This window comes from Loxodonta africana, chromosome 26 (genome assembly GCF_030014295.1).
Source record: "Loxodonta africana isolate mLoxAfr1 chromosome 26, mLoxAfr1.hap2, whole genome shotgun sequence".
NCBI lineage: Eukaryota > Metazoa > Chordata > Mammalia > Proboscidea > Elephantidae > Loxodonta > Loxodonta africana.
Window position 1 is genome coordinate 48,710,401 of NC_087367.1, and position 13,222 is coordinate 48,723,622.

A 13,222-nucleotide genomic window follows, 5' to 3' on the forward strand; every position below is an offset into this window, starting at 1 on the left:
TCTTTATTCTATATTTTATATTCTATGTTCTAAATTCTATATTCTGTATTGTAGTCTTCTATCATCTATATTCTTCTATAACGTATATTCTATATTCTTCTGTATTCAATATTCTAATTCTATTTTCTGTATTCTTCAGTTTCCTGTATTTTATATTCTTCTATTTTTTTATATTCTATATTATCTATTCCTCTATATTCTATATTCTTTTTTATTCTGTGTTCTATGTTCTATATTCTGTATTCTTCTATGTACTATATTCTTGTGTATTCTATATTCTATATTCCACATTGTATATTCTATATTTTTCTATATTCTATAATCTATATTCTTCTATATTCTATATTTTGTATAATAAATTCTACATTCTATATTCTACAGTCTACATTCTATATTCTAAATTATTTAATATTCTTTATTCTTCTCTCTTGTATATTCTGTTCTATATTCTATATTCTACACTCTACAATCTATATTCTATATTGTCCTGTATTCCATATTATATATTCTACTTTGTATTGTCTATATTCTTCTATATTATATAATCTATATTCTTCTGTATTCTGTATCCTCTATTCTATTTTCTATATTCTAAATTCTATATTTTCTGTATTCCAAATTGTATATACTTCCACACTCTATATTCTGTACACTATATTCTGTATTCTACTATATTGTACATTTTACATATTATATTCTATATTTTATGTTCCATATTGGTCAATATCGTATATTCTGTATTCTATACTTTTCTATATTTTATATTTTACATTCTATATTCCATAATCTTCTAAATTCTATAATCTATATTCTATATTTATTATTATATATTCTGTAGTCTACATTTTACACTATATATTCTATACTCTTATACATTTTTATTCTATATTTTTCTATATTCTATATTCCATACTCTGTATTCTGCATTCCATATTTGATGTTCTATGCTCTGTATTTTTCTATATGCTATATTGTTTTTTATTTCATATTTCATATTCTATATTGTCCATTCTATTCTCTTTTCTTCTACATTCATTATTCTATATTTTACATTCTGTATTCTATAATCTTATATAATCTATATTTTTCTATATTCTTTAGTCTATATTTTATATTCTGTATTTTTTATTCTATATTCTATTCTTTATATTCTAGTCTACATTCTAAATTCTTGTATATTTTTTGTTCTCTATTCTTTATTCTATATTTTATAATCTACATTCTATCTTCTAAATTTGCCCATATTCTATATTATTTTCTATATTCTATAGTCTGAATTCTATATTCTTTATTCTATTTTCTGTCTAAACTCTACAGTCTATATTTTGCTATATTGTATATTTTTGTATATTCTATATTTTTCTACATTCTGTTTTGTATTCTTCTATACCATATATTCTATATCCTATTTCCTGTATTCTATAAACCATATTTTTCAACATTCTATATTCTATATTCAATTTTTTGCATTTTACATTCATATTCTTCTACATTCTATATTCTGTATTGTATAGTCTTCTATCATCTATATTCTATAATGTATCTTCTTTTTTCTTTATACTTCTATATAATATATTCTAATTCTTCTATATTCTATATCATTCTATATTCAATATTCTGTATTCTATATTCTATTTTCTTCTATATTCTATATCCTTCCATATTCTGAAATAGTCTGCATTCTATATTATTCTATATTCATCTATATTCTATATTCTTTTATATTCTGTGTTCTATGTTCTATATTCTTCCATATACTCTATTCTTTTGTGTTCTATATTCTATCTTCCATATTCTGTATTCTACATTCTATATTCTTCCATGTTCAGTATTCTATATTCCTCTATATTTTATATTTTACACTCTACATTCTGTATTCTACATTCTTCTATGTTCTATAATCTGTATTGTTCTATATTCTATATTCTACAGACTACATTTGATAATCTAAATTCTTTATATTCTTTATTCTTCTCTATTCTGTAATCTATATTCTACATTCTATATTTCATTTTCTTCTATATTCTATACTCCAAATTTTGCTATATTCTATTTTCTTCTATATTCTATGTTCTGTATTCTTTATTCTACATTCTAAACTCGATATTTTATATTGTTCTATAATCTACATTCTATATTCTGTTTTATATTCCATATTCTATATTTTTATATTCTATAATCTATATTCTTCTACATTCTATATTCTTCCATATTGTATATCCTATATATATTTGTCAATATTCTATATTCTATCTTCTGTCTATAGTCTACATTCTATTGTCTGTCATCTATATTCTATGTTCTTCTATGTTCTATATTCTAAATTTAGTCTATATTCTATATTATTCTATACTTTTATATTCTGTATTCTATATTCTTCTGTAATGTATATTCTATAATCTGTATTCTTCTATATTCTATATTCTTTTATGTTTTGTATTCTATCTTCCATATTCTGTGTTCTATGTTCTGTAATATAAATTTATTCTATAATTTATCCTATAAATACTATATTCTTCTATATTCTATATTTAATATTCTATATTCTAAATTCTTCTATATTCTACATTCTACAGTCTATATTCTATGTTCTTCTATATTCTATATTTTCCTATATTCTATACTCCATACTCTGTATTCTATACTCGATGTTCTATATTTTTCTATATACTGTATTTCTGTATTCTATATTCTGTATTCCATTTTTCATATTCCCTATACTATATTCTGCATTCTATATTCTATAATTTCCTGTATTCTATATTCTATTTTCTATTTTTGATATTTTTACATATACTATGTTTTTGTGTATTTTATATTTCATATTCTATATACCATATTCAACATTCTATATTCTTCCATATTCCATATTCTCCTATATTTTATATTTTACATTCTACATTCTGTATTCCATAATCTTCTATATTGTATAATTTATAATCTTTTATATTCTATAATCTATATTCTTCATTTTATATTCTGTATTCTATATTATACATTTTATATTCTTCTGTATTCTATATTCTAAATTTATATTCTATTTTCTTCTGTTCTGTGTTCTTTATGCTATATTCTTCTATAATGTGTATTCTATATTCTTCCTTATTCCAAATCCCTTATATACTATATTCTTCTATTTTTAAATTTCTTTTATATTCTGCAGTCTATCTTCAGTGTTCTATGTTCCATATTCTGTATTTTGAATTCTCTATATTCTATAATCTATGTTCTTGTGTATTCTATATTTTTGTATATTCTACATTCCATAGAATATATACAATAGAAGACTATATAATACAGAATATGGATTATACAAGAACATATAATACGGAATTTGGAATATAGAATGTAGAATACAGAATATAAAATATAGGATAAAGACTATAGAATACATATTACAGAATATAGAAAATTATGGAAGGTAGAATGTAAAATATAGAATACACTATATTCTTCAATTTTCAAAATTCTTTTATATTCTGTATTCTATCTTCAGTGTTCTATGTTCCATATTCTATATTTGAAATTCTCTATATTCTATAATCTATGTTCTTCTATATTCTAAATATATATTCTGTATTCTATATTCTTCATTCTTCCTTCTATATTCTACGTTTTTCTATAATCTGTATTCTCTATTCTTTTATACTGTATATTCTGTATTTTACATTCTATATTGACTTCTATTTTCTATATTGTGTTTTTATACTTTATTTTATATTCTATATTTTGTATTCTATTCTTGTGTATTCTATATTTTCTATATACTATATTCCATACTGTGTTCTATATTCAATGTTCTTTTTCTATATTCTATATTTTTGTATATAATTTTCTGTATTCTGTATTCTACATTCTATACACTATATTCTTCCATAGTCTGTATCATATATTTTTCTATATTGTATATTCCATAACCTTCTATATGCTATAATGTATATTCTATATATTATGTATTTTTATTCTATATTTTATATTGTATATTCTGTATTCTATATTCTAAATTCTGTATTTTTCTATATACCATTGTCTGTATTCTATATTCAATGTTTTTTTCTGTTTTATAGTTTTATAATTTCCTGTGTTCTATATTCCATATTGCGTATTCTGTATACTATATTCTACATTCTATATTCTCTTATATTCCATCTTCTATATTCTGTATTTAATTCTACATTCTATATTAGAGAATCTTCTATATTCTGTAATCTATATTCTTCTATATTCTATGTTCTTTATTCTATATTTTATATTCTGTATTCTACTTTGTACATACTCTATTCTATATTTATCTCTATTTTATATTTTTCTACGTTCTCTATTCCATACTGTATTCTATATTCCATATTGTTTTATAGTCTATATTTTTATATACAATATTCTTCTGTATCCTACATTCCATATTCTATATTCTGCATTCTATACTCTTCTACATTCTATATTCTTCTGTTATAATCTATATTCTTCTATCTGCTATATTCTATATTGTACATTCCAAATTCTATATTCAATATTCCAGTCTTCATTCTATATTCTAAATTTTTCAATATTCTTTTTTCTTCTCTATTCTCTATTCCATATTCTATGTTCTCCATTCTACATTCCATATTCCATTTTTTCTATATTCTACATTTTATATTCTAAATTTTTCTGAATTGTATATTCTTGTATATTTTTTATTGTATATTCTGCCTTCTAATCTCTATATTCTATATTCTTCAGTAATCTAATATTCTCTTGTATTCTCTATTCTACATTCTATATTCTTCTATAGTTTGTAATCTATATTCTTCTACTTTCTCTATACTCTTCAGTAGTGTCAAGATTCTATTCTACGTTCTATCTTCTGTAGTCTGTCATGTATATTCTTTATTCTTCTATATTCTTTATTCTATATCCTATATCATCTATATTCTAAATTTATGCTGTTTTTCTATATCCTGTATTCTATATTTTTCAATATTCTATTCTTCTATAATTATATTCTACAATCTCGTTTTCCATATTCCATAATCTTCTATAGTCTGTATTCTTCTATATTTTTTCTTTTATATTCTGTACTGTATCTTCTATGTTGTGTTCTTCTACCTACTATATTCCTCTATATTCTATAGTCCATATTCTCTAGTCTATGTTCTAAATTCTTCTATATTCTGTATTTTATCTTGTATTTTCTAAATTCTATATTCTATGTTCTATATTCTTTTATATTCTATTTCTACATTTTTCCATATTCTAGGTTCTATATTCCATATTTTTCAGTATGTTATATTCTATGTTCCATAATCTATATTCTATTCTATATTCTATATTTTACATTCTACATTCCATAATTTTCCATATTCTATAATCTGTATCCTATAGTCTTTATACTATATTTTATATTCTGTATTCTACTTTCTGTATTCTAAATTCTGTATTCTATGTTCTTCTCTAATCTATATTCTGTATTGTATAGTCTTCTACTGAGTATATTCTAGAATGTATAGTCTATATTCTTATGTATTCTATATTCTAATTCTTCTATATTCTCTATTCTTCCATATTCTGTGTTCTACATTCTACTATATTTTTTCTTGTATTTTCTATAGCCGTCTATATTCTAAATTTATATTTGATATTCTTCTATATTCCATGTTCTATATTCTTCTGTAATGTATATATTCTTCCATATTCCATATTCTTGTACATTGTATATTCTACTGTTTTCTATATTCTTTTATATTCTGTATAGTACCTTCTGTGTTCTGTGTTCTCTGTTCAATATTCTTCTGTATACTATATCCTTCTATATTCCATATTCTAAATTCTGTATTCTATATTTTCCTATATCCTATATTCCATACTCTCTATTCTATATTTGATGTTCTATATTATTCTCTATACTATATTCTTCTCTATTCTCTATTCCATATTCTATATTCTAAAATCTTCTATATTCTACATTCTATATTTTTCTATGTTCTATATTCAATCTTCTATTTTCTATATTTTTACATATATTTTTGGGTATCCTATATTCCATATTTTTTATACTGTATTCAACATTCTATATTCTTCTATATTCCATATTCTATATTTTCCTGTATTCTATATTTTACATTCTACATCCTATATTCCATAATCTTCCATATTGTCTAATGTATAATCTTCTATATTCTATAATCTATATTTCTCTTAATTCTTCACTCTATATTTTGCATTCTATATTCTGTATTCTACAATGTACATTTTATATTCTTGTGTTCTATATTCTAATTTGTATTGTTTTCTTCTATAGCCTGTATTCTGTATGCTATATTCTTCTATAATGTATATTCTATATTCTTCTTTATTCCAAATACTCTATACACTATATTCTTCTATTTTCAAAGTTCCTTTATATTGTGTATTCTATCCTCAGTGTTCTATGTTCCATATTCTATATTGTTTTAAATTCTCTAGATTCTATAATCTATGTTCTTCTATATTGTATATTTTTGTATATTCTGTAATCCATACTTTGTATTCTATATTCTTCTACATACAATTCTCCTATATACTATATTGTATTTTTCATATACCATATTCTATATTCTACATTCTGCAATCTATATTTTAAATTCTTCTATATTCTATATTCTCCATTCTAAATTCTATATTCTTCCTTATTCTATATTCTATATTTTTCTATATATTTTTCTGTATTCTATATTTCATATTCTACATTCTTCCTTCTATATTGTATATTCTTTCTTTTACACCCTATATTCTATATTCCATTATCTTCTATATGCTATAATCTATATTCTTCTATATTCTGTGTTCTTTATACTTTATTTTATATTCTATATTTTGTATTCTACATTCTGTGTTCTATATTTTTCTATACTCTACATTTTCTATATTCTACATTCCATACTGTGTTCTATATTCAATGTTCTTTGCTATATTCTATATTTTTCTATATAATTTTCTGTATTCTATATTCTACATTCTATACACTATAGTCTTCATAGTCTGTATCATATATTCTTCTATATTGTATATTCTGTATTTCACATTCTACATTCTATATTCCATAATCTTCCATATTCTATAATGTATACTCTCTACATGATGTACTTTTTATTCTATATTTTTCTATCTTCCATTGTCTGTATTCTATATTGAAAGTTTTCTATTTTTATAATTTTCTGTATTCTATATTTCATATTGCATATTCTGTAAACTATATGCTTATATTCCATCTTCTATATTCTATATTTAATTCTACATTCTATATTCCAGAATCTTCTTTATTCTATAATCTATATTCTTCTATATTCTTTGTTCTCTATTCTTTACTTTTTATTCTATAGTCTGTATTCTACGTTGTACGTACTCTATTCGATATTCTATATTTATCTGTTCTATATGTTCCTTTATTCTTTATTCCATACTCTGTATTCTATACTCCATATTCGATGTTCTGTATCCTATATTCTGTAGTTTTTATATCCAATATTCTTCTGTATTCTATATTCTATAGTCCATATTCTATATTCTACATTCTGCATTCTATATTCCATATTGTTCTATACTCTTCTACATTCTCTATTCTTCTGTTATAATCTATATTCTTTTATCTGCTATATTCTATGTTCTAAATTCTATACTCAATATTCTACAGTCCACATTCTATATTCTAAATTTTTCAATATTCTTTATTCTTCTCTATTCTCCATTCTACATTCCATTTCCTTGTATATTATATATTCTACATTTCTCTGAATTCTATATTCTATATTTTTTATTGTATATTCTACCTTCTAATCTCTATATTCTATATTCTTCTGTAATCCAATATTCTCTATTCCATATTCTCTATTCTACATTCTTCTATATTTTGTAATCTATATTCTTCTACTTTATTCTCTATTCTTCAATAGTGTATATCCTATACCCTATATTCCCTATTTGTCAATATTCTATTTTCTTCTCCATTCTATCTTCTATATTCTGTAGTCTGTCATCTCTTTGCTTTACTCTTCTATATTCTGTATTTTATATCCTGTATCTTCTATATTCTAAATATATACTGTTTTCCTATATTCTGTGTTCTATATTTTGCAATATTCTATATTCTTCTATAATTATATTCTACATTCTATTTTCCATATTCTTCTATACTCTATATTCTTCTATTTTCTTTTATATTCTCTATTGTACCTTCTATGTTCTGTGTTCTTCTATATACTATATTCCTCTATATTCTATAGTCCATATTCTATGTTCTACATTCTTCTACATTGTGTATTTTACATTCTACATTCTAAATTTTTATTCTTCTATGTTCTATATTCTTTTATATTCTATGTCTATATTTTTCCATATTCTAGGTTCTATATTCCGTACTCTGTATTCTATATTGTATATTCAAATTTCTATGTTCTATATTCTTTATATATTTTTCTGTATGTTTTTTTTATAGTCTATGCTCCATATTCTATATTCTACATTCTGTGTTCTATGTTCTTCTATATTCTGTATTCTTCTATATTTTACATTCTACAATTTTCTATATTCTATAATCTGTATGCTATAGTCTTTATTCTATATTTTATATTCTGTATTCTACATTCTATATTCTAAGTTCTTCTATAATCTATATTCTGTATTGTATACTCTTCTATTGTGTATATTCTTCTATAATGTATATTCTCTATTCTTCTGTATTCTATATTCTAATTCTTCTACATTCTCTATTCTTCCTTATTCTGTATTCTTCAATATTCTGTGTTCTGCACTCTACTATATTCTTTTTCTTGCATTTTCTATGGCCTTCTATATTCTTCTATTTTCTAAATTTATATTCGATATTCTTCTGTATTTTGTATTCTATATTCTGCAATGTATATTCTACAATCTATATTCTTGTTTGTATTCTTCTATATTCCATACTAAAAGCATATTCTTAGTATATTCTATATTCTACTATTTTCTATCTTCTGTGTTCTGTGTTCCATGTTTAATATTCTTCTGTTTTATATCTTTCTATATACTATATTCCATAATCTAAATTCTATATTCCATATTCTACATTTTAAATTCTATGTTCTTCTATATTCTATATTTTCCTATATCCTATATTCCATACTTTCTATTCTGTATTCGATGTTCCACGTTCTATATTCTATACTTTATACTATATTCTTCTGTATTCTATATTCCATACTGTACATTCTATATTCTAAAATCTTCTATATTCTACATTCTCTATTCTAGATGCTACGTTCTATATTCTTCTATATTCTTCTATATTTGTCTATACACTATGTTCTATATTAATTCTTCTATTTCCTATGTTTTTACATATACTACATTTTTGTGTATTCTGTATTCCATATTCTTTAACTGTATTCAACACTCTATATTCTTCTATATTCTATATTCCATAATCTTCTATATTGTGTAATTTATAATCTTCTATATTCTGTTATCTATATTCTCCTAAATTCTTCATTCTGTATTTTGCACTCTATATTCTACATTGTACGTTTTATATTCTTATGTATTCTATTTCAAAATTTATATTCTATTTTCTTCGATATTCTGTATTCTTTATGCTATATTCTTTTATAATGTATATTCTATAATTTTTTTATTCCAAATCCTCTATAAACTATACTCTTCTATTTTCAAAGTTCTTTTATATTCTGTATTCTATCTTCAGTGTTCTGTTAACCCTGACCCTAACCCTGACCCTAACAACCCTAACCCTAACCCCAACCTTAACCCTAAACTTGATCCTAAAACCCTGACCCTGAACTTGACCCCGACCCTGACCCCAAAACCCTGACCATGACCCTGACCCTGACCCTAAAACTCTGACCCTAAAACCCCGACACTGACCCTAAAACCCCGACCCTGACCCTAAAACCCCGACCCTGACCTGACCCTGACCCCTGACTCTGACCCCTAACCCTGACCCCTAAAACTGACCCTAACGCCTAACACTGTACCTAACCCCTAACCCTGACCGAACCCCTAACCCGGACCCTAAACCCTAACCACTAACTCTGACCCGAACCCCTAAACCTGACCCTAACCCCTAACAATGACTCTAACTCCTAACCCTGACCCTAACCCGGACCCTAACCTTGACTGAAACCCCTAACCCTGACCCAAACCCCTAACCCTGACCCTAACCCCAACCCTAACCCCTAACACTGACCCTAATCCCTGACCCTGAACCTAACCCCTAACCCTGACCCTAACAGTAACCCCTAGCCCTAACTGTAACCCCTAACCCTAACCCTAAAACCTAACACTAACCCTAACCCCTAACCGCTAACCCTAACACCCTAACCCAAACCTAACACCCTAACCCTATTCCTAACACCCTAACCCTAACCCTAACTCCCTAACCCTAACCGTAACCAACCCTAACCCTAACACCATAACCCTAACCAACCCTAAGCCTATACTGTTCATTATATTCTTCATTAATATACTTTATTATTATATTTTTCACTATCATATTCTTCATTATGATATTCTTTTATATTCTTCATTCTTACATCCTTCATTCTTACATCCTTCGTGATTACATCCTTCGCAATTACATCCTTTGTTATTAGATTCTTCATTGTTACATTCTTCATTATTATATTCTTCATTACTATTTTCTTCATTATTATATTGTTCATTATTACATTCTTCATTATTATATTGTTTATTATATTCTTCATTATTTTCTTAATTATATACTTCTTCATTGTTATAATCTTCATTATATTCTTCCTCATTATTATATTCTTTATTTTTATATTCTTCATTATTTTTTCATTATTAAATTCATTATTACGTTCTTCACTGTTACGTTCTTCACTTTTACATTCTTCACTATTATATTCTTGATTATATTCTTCATTATTTTCTTCATTATTATATTCTTGTTCATTACTATGCTCTTCATTATTATATTCTTCATTATTCTATTCTTCATTATTTTAATCCTCATTATTCTATTCTTCATTATTCTATTCTGCATTAATATATTCTTCACTATTACATTCTTCATTAATATATTCATTATTACATTCTTCATTATTACAGTCTTCATTACTAGTCTTCATCATTACATTCTTCACTATTATATTCTCCATTATTATATTCTTCATTACTATATTCATTAGTCTTCATTATATTCTTCTTCATTATTATATTCTTCATAACTATATTGTTCATTATTATATTCTTCATAATTATATTCCTCATTATTATTTCTTCTATATTGTAATATTCTTCATTATCTACTTTTTAATTATTTTGTTCTTCATTATTTTATCCTTCATTATTATATTCTTCATTATATTCTTCACTATTGTGTTCATTATTGTATTCTTCATTATTATATTTATTTTCTTCTTCATTATTACATTCTACATTATTATATACTTCTTTGTTATTATATTCTTCATTATTGTATCCTTCATTATTATTTTTCATTATTATATTCTTCATTATTATATACATCCTCATTATCATATTCTTCTTTATTGTATTCTTCATTATTACATTCTTCATAATTATGTTCTTAATTATATTCTTCATTATTGTATTCTGCATTATTATATTCTTCGTTATATTCGTCATTATTACAGTCTTCATTACTATATTTGTCTTTATATTCTTCATTATTAAATTCTGCATTATTGTATTCTTATATTCTTCATTATTATATTCATTTATATATTCTTCATTATTATATTCTTCATTATTATGTTCTTCATTAGTATATTCTTTGTTATTATATTCTTCATTATTGTATTCTTCATTATTATATTCTTTAATGTATTCTTCATTATGTTCTTCATTTTTATTGTCTTCATTATATTCTTCACTATTCTTTATTATAATATTCTACATATTATATTCTTCATTATTTTATTCTTCATTATTAAATACTTCATTACTAAATTCTTCATTATATTCATTATTATTCTTCATTATTATATACTTCTTTATTATATTCTTCATTATTTAATTCTTCATTACTGTATCCTTCATTACTATATACTTCATTTTTATGTTCTTCACTATTATATTCTTCATTATTATAGTCTTCATAATTATGTTCTTCATTATTATATTCTTCATTTTTACATTCTTCATTGTTATATTCTTTGATATTATATTCTACATAATTATATTCATTATTATATTCATTATTATATAATTCTTCATTATTATAATCTTCATTTTTGTATTCTTTATTATTGTATTCTTCATTATTGTATCCTTCCTTATGTTCTTCATTATTATGGTTTTCATTATTATATACTTCAACATTATATTCTTCATTATTATATACCTCATTATTATATTCTTTATTGTATTCTTCATTATGTTCTTCATAATTGTTCTTCATTATTATATTCTTTACTTTATAGTCTTCATTATATTCATTTTTATATTCTTCGTTATTATATTGTACATTATATTCTTCATTATTGTATTCTTCATTATTATATTCTTCATTTTTATCTTCATTATTGTATTCTTCATTGTTATATTCTTCATTATTATATTCTCCATTATAGCATTCTTCATTATTATACCCTTCATTATTATATTCTTCTTCATTGTTATATTCTCGTTGATTATCTTCTTCATTATTATATTCTTCATTTTTACATTCTTCATTATTATATTCTACATTATTCGTCATTAGTATATTCATTATATTCTTCATTGTTATATTCTTCATTATTATATTCTTCCTTACATTGTTCTTCATTATTATATTCTTCATAATTATATTCTTTATTATATTCTTCATTATCGTATTCTGCATTTGATATTCTTCATTATTGTTCTTCATTATTATATACTCCTTCATTCTATTGTTCTTCATTATTATATTCTTCATTATTGTATTCATTATATTATTATATTCTTCATTGTTATATTCTTCATTATTTTATTCTTCTTAGTATATTCTTCAGTATTATATTCCTCATTATTATATTCTTCATTATTATATACTTCCTCATTATTATATTCTTCATTATTATATTCCTCTTTATTATTCTTCCTTATTATGTTCATTATTATATTCTTCCTCATTATTTTTTATTCCTTATTATATACTTCATTATTCTTCATTTTTAGTCTTTCTTATATTCTTCATTATTATATTCTTCATAATATTTTTCATTATATATTTCTTCATTATATTATTCTTCATTTTTGAATA